Below are 14,241 nucleotides of genomic sequence, written 5' to 3'. Positions count from 1 at the left end.
GTGCCTTAGAGACGGATGCGAAACACACCCAAAATACAGGACATTCTGGAAAAGCTTAGGGGTTAGGGTTAAAGAGGGAGTGAGACGGAGAGGCAGGGAGAGACAGAATGAGGATAAAGTCCCCAAACGTGCCACAGATGTTTCTGCCGAGCTCGTGATCCGCGGAAGACAGAGAGCAAAAAAGTGTTCTCAATAGGGTCGATCTTCTTTGTGATTAATTTCTCTACAGACACAGAACAGCCTCAGATTTTATACGGTTCAGTTCAGCAGAGATTTGAAGGTTTAGCTGCTCTGAAACACGTACAAACCTAAATAAAACCACATCGATATGGAAGAAGGATCAGCCCAGCTGGCAGAGAAGAGTAACATTCTGATAGCAGCGTTAGCAGCTCGTCGTCAATGCTGGACTTGATGCTGCCCGCATAAGAAACATTGCATTGGCTGGGAATCGAACCCAGGTCAACTGCTTGGAAGGCAGCTATGCCAGCCACTACACCACCAATGCCACAAGAAACTTCTAACCATATTTATATGGGAGGAAGAACTGCTCTGCTTGCAGGTAGAGGAGTTTCCAATCAGAGCACAAAGAGTTAATAAATATATATATAAAAATGTCAACCTCATCCAAACTTCTAATCCCACCAAAGATTTGTTTATAACACTGAAACTCTGGTGAAAGTGCATCAATTCAGTCTCCATTGTGGCGTTTATCTCGCATCGATCAACTCGGATCCGTCATTTCCACTCCTCCGTGGAACCAGCAGGTCACCCCCGCCTCTCCTTCATCCATCTGTCGTGCTTTTACAGTTCTGATCTGCTCCCGCAGTCGTCCAAATCATCCTTCGCATCTGTGGTGTCCCTGGAGCTAAACGGCGCTGGGATATGTCGCGCCGATCTGGCTCGGCCGACGTGGCGTTGGACGGCGAGAGAGAGCTCCATCGTCCTGAGGGTGTTCACGGCGTTAACGGCGTGTTAAACTGTATAAAATGAAAATGTGCTACCGTCGCCGAGGTAGAGACACAACGGAGAATCCTAAATAACCCTAAATAAAATCAGCGCATGTCTGGGACTGATGCTTTTTTTTTTTTTTAAACAATGTTAACCCACATTGGGCTAGAAAAGAGGCCGGACCCGATGCAGCTGGCTGGAGCTTAGTTTTGTGCCCGGTGGGATTCTCTGTAGCTCTGCCCTTGCCAGTGAGCTCGGACCGTCATTCCTGAAAAGTCCACCTTAATCTGAGACTTCTGCTTTTCATTGTGTGCGAGGTTTGCCTCTCTGGACGCTACGCTAAAGCAATACTTCCTTAATCTGAGAGTTGTGAGTCAGTGTGCGTGTGTGTGCGTGTGGTTTTGTTTGAGGCGTTCCTGAATATAAGTACGTCTAAAAAATATTTTTACACGTGTGAAAGAGGATAAGTGTGTTTGAGCGGAGCAGGGATCGACCCTCTTCCGTACCTTCTAAAGGTCAGTAAGGTATGGAAGAGTGACGAATGAAGAGGACGAGGTGTATTTGGTTGAGGAGGACTCCTTCTCTTCCTTCAAATTACGGCACAACTCTCTAAAACATTTGCAGGCCTGCTGCCGACCCAGGCGCACTCACTTCCCATTTCAAACAGGAAGTTGGATGTTGTTTGACACGCAGAGTGTGTGAGTGTATTGTTGAGATGCACATCGGTCCCTCTGCAATCCTCTAATTTCAGCAGCATCCTTTTCAGAGTTGGGGGGGGGGGGGGGGGGGGGGTTATTGAAGAACCCACCGAGAGAAAGATTTGAGTAACACCTGAGGAATATCGGGATTATCTCACGCGTTAACGTGCGCATGCCGTGATGTCATTAGAGTCAGCTGGAGAACAAAGACCAGTCGCTGAATCCTGACGTCCAGACGTGCTCATGTTCAAAGCTTCACCCTCCCTTTAAAGGTCAAATTCAAATCTCCCGCTTCTGACCTAAGGGAGGAACGTTTTCTGACCCCGTTTGCGTTCGGCACTTTACTGGACACGGCTCAGCGATAAACCAGATGTTTATTGATGGCCGATGGGGGCGGACCGCTGCCGTGCTGCCAAAAACAACGAGCGGCGCTTCCCAACTGCTAAACAGAGCTTTACTCTGAAATGACGTCTTGTTATCTTTTACATTCTTTTGTGTTTTTGCCTCTTGGCTTCATTTTATTGCTCTGAATGCTTCCCTTGGGTTTAATTATATCGCCGAATTGACCGTCCGTAATAATGAGACGCTTCTCTCGTGCATTTCTGGATCAATATGATCCATATATGTTGTAATTTCAGGTAAAACGTTCTCTTTTCACATTGAAATACTAAAACAAACCTCCTATTGCTTAAAAAACGTTCACATTTCCACACTTAATTTTCAGGCGGTCCTGGATTCAAACCGACACCAGGTCCGACCTTGACACTCTGACCTCTAGACTAACATTTTTCTCTGCGCTCCACCTTTGCAAAGCAAACCCAGAACCTCAATAGCATCGCACCCAGAATATTTAGCTGTTCTTGCGCAATAGTTAGCTTGACTCCAGCGCAGATAAATGGGCCTTATTAGCGCTCTTAGCTAATGGCGCAGACTCGGATCGGCAGAGCTCCGTTGGCCGTGAACCAGGACAAAAACCAGAGGCGGCGGAACTTGCAGGGTGATGATGGTGATGTTAAATTAAATTAACGAGACTCTCGATCATTTGTCGGCTCTGCGGCGCCTGGTATCCAAAAGTTCTGTGAAAAAACCCGGCACAGACGATAAAACAAAGACAACAATTTCCATTAAAAATCCTACTATGGCTTTTGGATAAAGGAAATTGCGTCCGCCGGGATAAATGACGTCAGAGCTTACTGAGCTCTGTCTATTTACACAAACAAGGTACTTTATGACCGTCGAGGCAAGTCAGCGGCGGCGCTCTCTCACTTCTGTGAGACAAGAACAGAAAAGCAAATGTCAGGCGTGAAATGACGCCAGACGCCGGCTGGACGACGTCATTGGCCGTTTCAGCTGCTGCGGCAACCTTTTTAGCGCCTCCGCTCAAAGCTACAGTCCTAATTGGATAAGTGGCGACTGATGACGCTTCACGGGGACGTCGGTCCAATTTCTGCTGGCCACGTGTTCTGAACATCTCAAACGGCGGTCTCTCAGCGGGACGCGCGAGATCGACGTTGTGCCTCGGCGTACGTGTTGCGTTGCTGCACGTACGCTGTTAATCAATCCAGGCTTTTTTACACTGATTATAATCAGCTGTTGCTCCCAAACGACGGGAGGGTCACGTTTTCCGAGGGGACCGAGTTCTTAAGAATTCTGCTCCCACTTGCCCGGACGTCTCGCGCTGTGTTGTTGTGGTGTGACACGTCTCCTAGCAGCAGAAGTAAAACCTTCAGCCAAGAAGAGCGGCGCGGCATAAATCAGGACGAACGGCCCCGGAGCCTTCCTCGCCGTTCTTCATCCTGCATCTGTTTCCCATCTCGTCATCAATCTCTCCAAGTTGGGTCTTTTTTTATTTTTTTATCCGTGATCTACATTTATTGATTATTATCTCCCATGCAGTGATTTAAAAGCAGTATTTAACTGTCGTATTTCTTTGCGATGGGATTCTGGCATAATATTCCGATCACTTTTATTCCATTAAACAGGTGATTATTGACTTTGTAAATGTTTTATATATATGCGATGTCGCCAGCAATGACCTTAACGTATTTCTTTCGTGCCCCAAAACAAAATTAAAATGTGAAATAAAAGAAAAAAGACACACAAAACTCTCGCAAATCTAGATTAGTACATTATTTTTTGCATGACAAAAGTGCGTTTTGAAATATGTTATTAATTCCATCCTTTTCTTTAAGTGTGAAAGCAAAAATATTCATTTTAACGTAATGAAAATCTAAAGATGTCAGACAAATACATCGCAGTAAAAAATGTTTGCATTCTAGCTGGTGGAAGCAGCGCAGAGGCGTGCTAATGCATCCCTCCGTTGTGCAGCTCATCCCAGCTTTCTCATCTGACTCTGGCTGCTCTTACTTTAAAGCCCCCCCCGATAAGGAATAAACTCTTAATCTCACCAATAAATATCTGGGGATTAGCAACAGGTTACGCGTGTAATGTAGGTCTGTGGGACATGTGTGCTTGTGGATATGTCGTCAGCACCATTATAGCCGGATAGATAAACTAACCCGGTGACCCCGGCGGTGACCCCGGCGGCGGCGGCGGCCTCCTGACACTTTCTCTCTGGGGGCCCGAGACACATGTGAGATTAGTCTCCGTTTCAGGCGATCGCCCCGATCCGAGCTCCACTCGCCTCCAAAAACAACACCGGCTGCACATTTTACACCGATGGAATCACGTGCCGGTGAGTCGTGTGTGGCGTTAGTGAAATGCGTTTGGGATCGGTCCTATATCTGCTTCGTTCGTCACTGGGTCAACACTGGTCGTGAGTGATGCGTCGTTCGCATCGTCGGGGGGGGGGGGGTTGCGCTCATTCTTTTCATCTGGAAATATTTACTTCGTTTCCTGGATTTCAGCCTTTCAAGTTGACTTTAATCCATTAATAGTGATTAATAATAAGATTATAAACTCTACACCTGACTGGCATCGGGCAAATGAATGAATATTAATCATTTTTTTGTATCTAAATATAACCAACGTTCATATAAAGCATCACCCAATCAAAAAAAGCGCTTCCTCTTTAGAGACTGTGATTTCCTGTTTATATATTTTAGTATCAATAATCGGAAGGATAAAACTGCGGCACAATCTCATCTCCAGGTTCTGCTTTGGGAACTCTGGGGGGGGGGGGGTCAGCCAGGAGTTCATCTCACATCTAAAAATGTCTTTCGCATCACTTTGACAAAATAACACTGGCTTGTTTCTTGGTGTCGGTTTCCTTCTGGGGGGGGGGGTGGGGGGGGGCTGCAGCTCCATGAAAATGTGAGTTTATATGTAATCACGGTGTTGCTATGTGCATGCAAGATAATTCTCCAATGACTCAGCACTTTCTTTTTTTTTCCGTGCTCTGCCTTTACCTCCACATTGCTTCACGTTGGACCGGGTGCACGGCGGGGCCAGCCAATCCAATCCACAACAAAACCACCAAAAAATATCTGGCTCTTCCCCGCCGCCGTCATCCAGGAAGGAGCAGCCAGGAAGGAGCTCAGAGCGCGGAGCCAGGAAATGCGCGCTGAAACGTTAGCGCTCGCCTACAAACGCGTCAAACGCTCTTTCTGTTTTTTTGTTTGGCGGTTAGATTATAACGGTAGATTCAAATAATGACAGGCTCTAAAAAACACGTTATTTAGATCCTAAAATGCAGACGAGCGCTGTCAGTTAATGAAGTAAAACCAATTCTGATGGGACTAATTATTAATTAAAATCTAGTACTTAAAGAGGCGTGTGGGCGGAGCCAGGAAGGGTGGAAGAGGATCATCTTACATCTGAAAGTTCTAGTCGTCCCTCGTGGATCCCCTTCATCCCCGACTGATCCGTTTCAAGACAGGCGTTGGGATTTAAGCCCACAACTCTGTTGCACGAAACATGTCTGTTTCCATGGCGACATGAAATGATGCATCCAGCTGTCGGTGGATTATTTAACACACATATTTGGAAGGTATTCTGACGTCAGTGCGAAATGTAGTGCGAGTACAGTGGGTGAAAACCATTCCTCGCCATGGGGGGGGGAGGGGGGGGGATTTATTATTCTCGAGTTCTCAGTCGAGAGGACATAACACACTTGGGATGGATAAACACTCTTAAGCGAAGGAGACAGAGCCAATGAAGAAGGCGAGGAGACATGGAGATGAAGAGGGCGTGGCCACCGTCCCCCCCCCCCCCCATTGTCCTGTTGTCGTGCTCCCTCCTTTGTCGACCCCTCGACCTTTGGATGAACCAGTAACAAAATATCATTTACCCCTCCCCTTTTCCCCGGGACGCTGCCAGTCCTCCTAATTACCCCAATTCATCCATTTTACAACACCCCCTCCTCCTTTTGGCCCCAGCCCCACCCTCTGTTTGCCCCCCCCTCCCTGGCTTGTCTGGGCATGGGATAACTGGGGAGTGGGAGTGGGAGGGGGGGTGGGAATGAGTGACCGGACAGGACCAAGCACCTTGCTATCCAGACAGGCACGAGCAGGGAAGCTGAGCGGACGCCAGCAGAGCTTTTGTGGGACGCAGATGTCAAATTCATCTGGGTGCCTCCTCCCTATGGATCCATACAGCTGCAGGTGAGGAGGAGGAAGGTGAGACGAAGAGGAGAGTCCTGCACGGTGCCAGCGGGAGGACGGAGGCTTTCCTACATGGAGGCGTTGGTGGGGATGGAGGAGAGGCGTGGGGTAACAGCCAGATCGAGGGCCGGGAGTTGTGTGGAGTTTAACAGCGTCAAAGTAAGTCAATAGAAGGAGAATTGTCCCGAGTAAATGTGCGGAACGCACCTTTAATCCCACCCAGCGGTGGCTGTTTTGAATGTGATGCTGGACAAACATGATAGGCTGCAATCTGGAAATATATTCTGCTTAAATGATAAAAATGGACTCTGTTGTTTTGGGTATTTTCTGCATATTTTTTGTTATTAATACTTTATGCGCAGAACTTTTCAACTTTACAAATGTCCAACGTTTACTGTGAGACGGGAGTTTAAAGATCAGCACAAAGCCCGTTTCGTGCTGGTCCAATCTCCGATAAAGCTCGCATAATGTGGGCGCCGTTTAGCGGGATAAGCTCGCCCGTTATTGCCGCCACTTCTCTGGGCCTCGCTTGAAGCCGGCAGACCAAGAGAGATTTTGGTTTTTGCCACTGGAAAGAGCCGAGCTGTTTTGAGGAGGGTCCAATCCGTGTGGCTGAGTTCGGATCGGACCCTCCGTGCGGCTGAGTTCACGTTTGCAGGGCCCGGTTCTGCTCTCGGTCTGCGATGTCAAAGGTGAGCGACAAGTCCGGAACCCAGGTGGAAAAGGGCTGCGTCCGTCGATCTGAGCTCAGTGACATGGTCCTGTTCAGGTGTTGTCTCACCTTACGTGTCTGATCCTAACCTCAGATTTACAGCCAAGGCTTCCAGAGCTTTCTGGATCAGGGGCTCCACACTTTGGAACCGTCTCCTTGAGGAGATCCGACGGGAGTCATGTGCGCCCCCCCCCCCCCCCCCCTGCTTTAATGAGGCCATCGCTCTGTTTTTCCTTTTCGTTCCGTTTTGTTCGGGCCGCCCTTCTAATCTCTGGATGTGTGACGGGCACGCACTTAAATCTGTGGGATTACAGCGGCGGAGGTGCGAACAGTCGGAGGTCAGGTGCGGCGTCACGTGGGGGCCGGAGACCGCAGAGGAATGCTGTTTTTTTTGTTAGAGGCGTAGTTATGCATCTTTTTCTGATCAATTTAAAGTCCTTTTATTTCAGATGACGTTGCAGTTTTACGGTTTGATTAACATCCGAGTCAAAAAAAGGGACAAACGACGCAGCGCAGACCTTTCAGAGAAAGCTAAACAGCATTAATAATGTTCGAGTGACAAAAGCATCAGCGCCGATGCAATTCATATGAAGCAGCATGCGAGCGAACAAAGCGACGGAGGGAGGGAGGTCAGAGGCATTCTTTAATCCTCCAAGCATCAATTTATTGGAGTCAAGGAGGTGGAGCCTGGAGAATGAGGGTCTGTTTGTGTCCAATAATGCAGCCACACACACACACACACACACACACACGCACACACACACGAGAGTTTGATGTCCAGTAGCGATGAGGCTCAGTGTATCATTAAAGTTATCTCCTCTTTCTTCCTGGTATATCATTACTGAGCCGAAGTCACAACAGACCAGGCCATACTGATGTACTGTATATGTATTTAGACATGTATGATGCCTGTGTATATATTCAGTATATGTGTGTGTGTGTGTGTGTGTGTGTGTGCGTGCGTGAGAGAGAGACATTCCGCTGGGGATTTGGTTCTCTATCTCCTCAGGTCATCCTATTTAGAGGCGGGATCTGAACAAAAATCTCCTCAACAACCTCACAAATCAGAAACCTGACAAATGAACTCTTTGTAAAAATGCGACCTTCACGTCCATCAGAAAGTTTCACGGCTACAAGTGAGAAATTAGGTAGAGCCTTTGTGGAGGCCTGGACTCTCGGTTCTGCCTGAGAGTCCAGGCCTCCACATTTAAAAATGAGCATTTAGCACTTGCAGCCGGCTGCAGGGCCAAGATAAAGATAAAGACCCTTAATTCAAACACAACACACTCATGAGGAAAAGTGTGTGTGTAGACTGTGTACTGGTATACTGTATATATTTTCTGCAGACCTTCGGGTGTTGCAGATGTGGCGGCGTTCTGGTGTCTTTCCACGAGTTGATGATCAGAAAGAAGGAGGGAGGGGAAAGTCGGATCCAGGAGATGAAAAGAGAGGCGGAGACATCGTCTCACTTCATCAGGGCTATTTATAGTCGGGCGCTCCTTGAGCGGTGCCACCGTCTCTCCTCCGCAGTAGCGGGAGCTCTGCTGTGGCAACACAGGCCGTAATGACTTGTGTGAATGCTTACATCGGTGTGTGTGTGTGTGTGTGTGTGTGTGAGTCCCTTTGCCTCTCTATGGAGCTCTGCTAAGAAATTAACACAACTGTCCATTAGTCTCCTCTGTATGACGATCTTCAAAGAATCACACGCACACACACACACACACACACACACGCTGTGTTAAAACGTGCAGCTGAAGATGTTGAAATAGTTTGCATTAGTGAATAAAAACACATTAAACAGTCTGTGAGGAAATGGCGGCTTTCAGTTTCTCTTTTCCCTCCACAAGTTTTTCTGAGTACAAGCTTGGATTTAGCGTTTCCCATTTTTAGCACTCGTCCACAGTAATCACTGCGAGCGAGCGAACCTGCCCGCTGCAGCCGCTCTGCAGGCTTTGTCTAATTAGTTTGCAGCTGGAGGGGAGAGTGACGTTTTAGTATAATCTGCTCTAACGCTCATTTTCATGTCCGACCTTTGAGAACAAAGGTCGTCCTGTCGCTCGCTCGCCCTCAGACAAATCTCTCCCGCCTGTAATCAAAGATGGGAACCGCGTGACAGCGACGAGGAGGAGGATCCCGGTTCAAACGCGCACACAGATGTCCGTGCACGGGCCGGAGGACTGAAAGCACGGCAAAAAAAAAAAAAGATTATGGCGCTCCAAGGCTCCGCCGAGGTTCCACAGCAATTCAAAAATAGCAACAGGCGTTCCCGGGAAGCGGAGCGAGCCGGAGCTTGGAGCGTGTTTCTGCGCATGATTAACACATTTTTGTGCGTATGAGTGTGCGTATGTTAGCATGTGATTATTGGGTTTGTGTCAGTGTGTGTGTGTGTGTGTGTGTGTGTGTGTGTGTGAGAGCTGTGGCTAGAAAATGGGGGGGAAAAGCTCATTGCAATTCTGGTCCAGATCTTGGGTTATTTCTGGCGCTGCATGGCCCAAGACGTGTTATCTGTTCCCATTATGGCACACACACACATACACACACACACACACGCACTCACACACACACACACACACACACTCACACACACACGCACATCCTTGCCTTTAATAAAATCCAGACCATGCCTCCCCTGTTCTTGCCTGGTAAGTGAAGCCGCAGTGGAACTGGATCCTGTGAAATTACAAGTTTAGGGAGCCGCTCCCTCGACCTCAGGACGGATTCTCTCCTCTGATCCCGTGCGAGCCGCCGTCCAACCTCGACACTCGACGCATTGTCAGTCGCTTCATCTCGTCAAGTCGGTATTCGTATACGTGTTATTTCACGAAAGGAACGTATGCCCCTCCCCCCCAAAAAAGCAGATATCACAAACCGCCTGGTGAAACCGTTCCGTTATATTTCCACATGTACTGGACAGAAGTATGATGTTGAGGAGCTTGTACTCACTGTACTTTATGTACTGTAGTACAGTTAAGAGAGGAAATAGTGTTTAAGTTATTTCTATGTCAGCATTTTATATTTAAAACTTTTAAACTAGACCATTAATCCAAATTGAACTTCATTCTAAAATTCTCCTCTGGCTCTACTTTTCTTCGGGGCTTAGCTCCACTAATGATCCTGACCCCTGATGGAATTCAAGCGCTCCCTCTTGACCTTTGACCTCCTCTGGGCCGATAAGAGACGACTGGTAGCGATCGCCGCTCCGTCCCGACGCTGTGATGGCGAGGGATGACTGACGGACTCTCAGAGTACACACAGACAACGCGCGTACGTGCACACCAACGTCGACAAACAGACACACACTCCCTCTTTGGTGTGTGGAGTGATGAAAGGTCGAATCGGACACAGACGCGCGCCTCCTCCTCTGGAGGATGCTAACCGCTCCAAGCTGTCGGCGACATTTTCAAGCGGCGGTGAAAGTTTAGCAGGTGGGAATCGGATGATTTGCGTGCGCTGGCATCGTCTCGCCTGGCTTTGCTCATAAACTGGGATTATTCTCGTTTTAATAAGTGAAAAGATCAAACGAGACCAAACTGGTCTTCGAAAAGAATTTCAGTCTCATGACTTAAGTGTGACTTTTATGGGGACCTGTCACCGCCTCTGCCCACGGGGACTTTTTTCTTTTGACTTTTTTTTTGAGCTTTTGGTGCCGACTTTATTCTGCTGTTTGGATGAAGCGGCTAAAGATCGAAGCCATTCAAGGTACAAACCTGGAATCCCAACTGATGCAACTCTTGAACCCTTTCGCCTTCCTCCTATACCAGCATGGTGCCGGATCTTATTTTGAAAGGATCATTAAAACATGATTGTAGCCTAGCAGCCGCGGAGACAATTAATATTTCACTGAGAGGCTCACAAACCTCAGATGACTTTTGCTGACCTCTTCCAGTGTCTGTCGGCCTTGCGCTATCTTGAGCGCGATGACAGGTTGAGTTTGCTGCTACATTCCAGGTGTGTCAGCGGAGATGTGAGATATCCCACTCGTGCACATATCTGGAATAGTTTGTTCTCATCCTCACGCCGGGGACGTGTCAAAGAACAGGCCGAGCTTTAGGGTTTAGGGTGGAAATGAGAGCAGCTAGCGTGAGCAGCTAGCGTGAGCAGCGTGTGAACTTCCTGTCTAAACTCTAAACCAGCATGGAACAGGAAAGGGAGATTTCAGGAGTCTTGAGCCGGACTCGGTGTCTCCCCAGGATGTCCTGGTGATATCTGATTGGCTGTTTGAGGGGGTTGGTCATGCAGGACCCCTGCTGTTCTGACATGGAAACCCCGTTTGGTTGAAACTGGTCCTGCTGAAACCAGTCCGACCCATTCCATTGGAACCAGTCCTGTCAACCCCGAGGGAATCATTTAACTTCTCACGATTGCAGACACACACAGACGCACGTCTATGGAATCACACACACACACACACATGCACACGCAAACACGCTCCATTTGATCAATAACACATGCCGGCTGTAATCTGTGAGGCCAATCATTGCATATGTGTGTGTGTGTGTAAATAAAGATGGTAAAGATGTGAAATAGTAAGACACTGTCAGGACAGTGTCACAACAACAACAACAACAACAACAACAACAACAACAACAACTGTGTGTCTGTCACATCCGTCGCTCTGTAGTGGGGAGACTCCTCTAATCAGATTAGGAGAGTTAGAGGGTCTGGAAGGTGGAGGAGGGGTGTGCGTGTGTGTGTGTGTGTCCAGCAAGAGAGCAGACGTAGCAGCCCAACAGCAAGGCTCAGACCGTCTGTTTCTCTGGTTTCTGCCTGCCTGTCTGTCTGTCTGTCTGTCTTTCTGTCTGTCTGTCTGTCTCATATGGTTATCATCATAAGGGTTTCTTTCACCTGAATTGTTTGGTGCCTGAACCGAACCCAACAAGGACCATCTATGACTTTAACCACGCGTGCGCACACACACACACACACACAGATACACAAAGGTCTGGTGAAACCATCCCTGGTCTGGTTCCTCCGGACGCCTCCGTCCACGTCCACGTCCACGTCCACGTCCACGTCCTCCTCACGTCACCTCGGTCTCTCTACGCCTCAGTGTTTGGAGAAACGCAAAGCGAGGCTGAAATACCCGCCTCCTCCTTTTCTGTCTCACTCACCCTGCTGTCTGTCTGCGATGCTTAAAGGCTGGATCCCTGTAAGGAGCAAACGCCCAATGAAGGGGAACATGGTCCATGTACTTTATTTTGAAAGGGCTCCTCATCCTGTGACGTTACACTCTAGTTGAGAATGATTCTAAGTGCATACAATATACAGGAATCTAAGCAGGGTTTCCTAACGTAGCAGGGTGGTGGATGCTGTTTGGGGTCATAGAAACGACCTTCGTCATCCGTCCAGCTCATTTTCTTCCTCAGGCAGCGACTGCTTGCCGTCCAAGTCTTCCCTTCCCCGCTTCGGGTTTTTCAATAGCCCGACTCTCCAGGTGTGACGGGGGGGGGGGGGGGGGGACACACATTCCCGTTCACTCACACTTCAAAAGGAAAAGTCAGGCCATGTCCACGAGGACGCGTATCGATTCTCTGTCTTTAAACAGACCTCCCATTCCTCGGATCAACCTCCGATCCATGAGGCACCAAAGGAGAATCCCGGAATGTGAGATAGATCTGTGACCCACTTTGTGATTTTCTGCCTGTATGAAATCTGCTTTTGACTAATCGCAGAGCGATTCGCTGCTGTTGCCATGGATACCAAAAACAGAGAACACTCGGAGACACTCTTTTTTGTTGTTGTCGCAGCCCCGGCGTGTTCCGATGACAGAGTGGAACAGTGAGAAGACAGAAACAAAAACAGAGCAGCACGCTGGCCGTCGTGGTCGACCACATTTCTGACGCGCCCTCAATTTAGTCTGGAACAGGCTCCTCTCGACGAGCAGCAGGAAACCGGCGCAAACCTTTAACCCCTCAAAGGTGGGAGAATGAAGTGCATTTCAAATATAACTTAGGCCTCAGGGGGGGGGCGGCGTCATCGGATCAGATTGCCACATGATCAAAGGGGACGGCTGGGCGCTATCAATTAACCGATCACCCAGCTGTCTTTCCTGGGACAGACAAGACGGGACCATCGCTGCATACCTTTGTGCGAAGGAGACGAAGGCTGCCAGTAAGGCTGGAGAAATAATCCTGCCAAGTAGTAGATCTTTTTTCTTTTCTTTTTTTTAGATATTTTGATTTACACCAATAATTAAGTGTACCCCTTTTTTTTTTTTTAAATCTGGATAATATCCGCAATCCGGATCCGATCCAGATGAAATTCGGTGGTGAGATAGAGACCCCCACCCTACAGGACTGTGTCAAATTCCATCAACATCGGTCTATAATCAGCAGAGATATTGACTGCAATGTTAATGACAATTTCAAACGGATCCAGAAGACAGGATCTTTTCTAGATCACCAAATTTTAATAATCTGTTCCAGAACATTCCAATTTAAACATTCCGAGTTAAACGCTGCTAAAAACCAGAACCTCCTTGGTGGAGGTAAATAAATTATTTCATTTTCTGGTTTCCATGGCGATGCTGTTCCCCCCCCCCCTCTTAAGCCAACAAGACTTAAATGTTAACGATCTTTTTTTCCCTGTCAACAAATTCATTTAATTCCAAATTCGGTTGGAGGTTTTTTAAAAGTACACACCCCACCCCATAGTGAGGGACACTGTAAAAGGATGCGTCATCAAGTCCGTGGAAAAAAAATAAATGACTGGGACCATTCCTCCGCATCACGCGTGTTATTCTTGGCCCAGGTAGAACCGTTTCACACCTGGGCCCGGACCTCTGCGATCCGTTTCCGGTCGCAGCAGAACAAGAACCGTCTGTGCTGCCCGGCAAAAAAAAGAAAAAAAACACGCGCGTAAAGCTCAAGAGTTAAACCGACGCGTGCTTGTCAGACGAACGAGCGGCGTGCCCGACGCGTGGCGTGGATCGGTGTCTGTCAGGAAGTCAGGTCCGCCTTCAAAATAAAAGAAGGAAAAGCGACGAGCGTGAAAACCTCTGACTGTCGTGAAGGGGGTTGTTTATTATCGGACGCGGCTTTTATTTTAAAGGGCACGAGCGGAAGTCGCGTGGTTCACGTAGCCGCAGACTACGTCAGAAGCGGAGACGAGACGCACCGGAGACGCAGCGCTCAGATCAAAACGCGCTCACGGGCGGAGGCGCACGTTGAGGCTGAACGCGCTGGTGGCTCCTCATCTTCCTCCTCCTCCTCCTCCTCCTCATGGATCCTCCTCGGGATCGCGCTCCTCTCTCCGCCGGATAAGTTTTGGATTTAACGCGCCGTGTCATGGGGATATACTTTTTGTGCGCTTTTTGTGGATC

General features: G+C 48.4%; 1 non-coding gene across 1 annotated transcript; it reads right to left on the bottom strand.

Moving 5' to 3' along the window:
• Positions 1–433: 433 nt before the first annotated feature.
• Positions 434–505, bottom strand: trnag-ucc (transfer RNA glycine (anticodon UCC)). The gene has a single exon. It is a non-coding gene; the product is annotated as a tRNA-Gly (tRNA).
• Between the last annotated feature and the right edge of the window lie 13,736 nt (positions 506–14,241).

This window comes from Brachionichthys hirsutus, chromosome 12 (assembly GCF_040956055.1).
Source record: "Brachionichthys hirsutus isolate HB-005 chromosome 12, CSIRO-AGI_Bhir_v1, whole genome shotgun sequence".
NCBI lineage: Eukaryota > Metazoa > Chordata > Actinopteri > Lophiiformes > Brachionichthyidae > Brachionichthys > Brachionichthys hirsutus.
The sequence above is the reverse complement of the archived record's forward strand: the minus strand, read 5'-3'. Positions and strand labels throughout refer to the sequence as shown.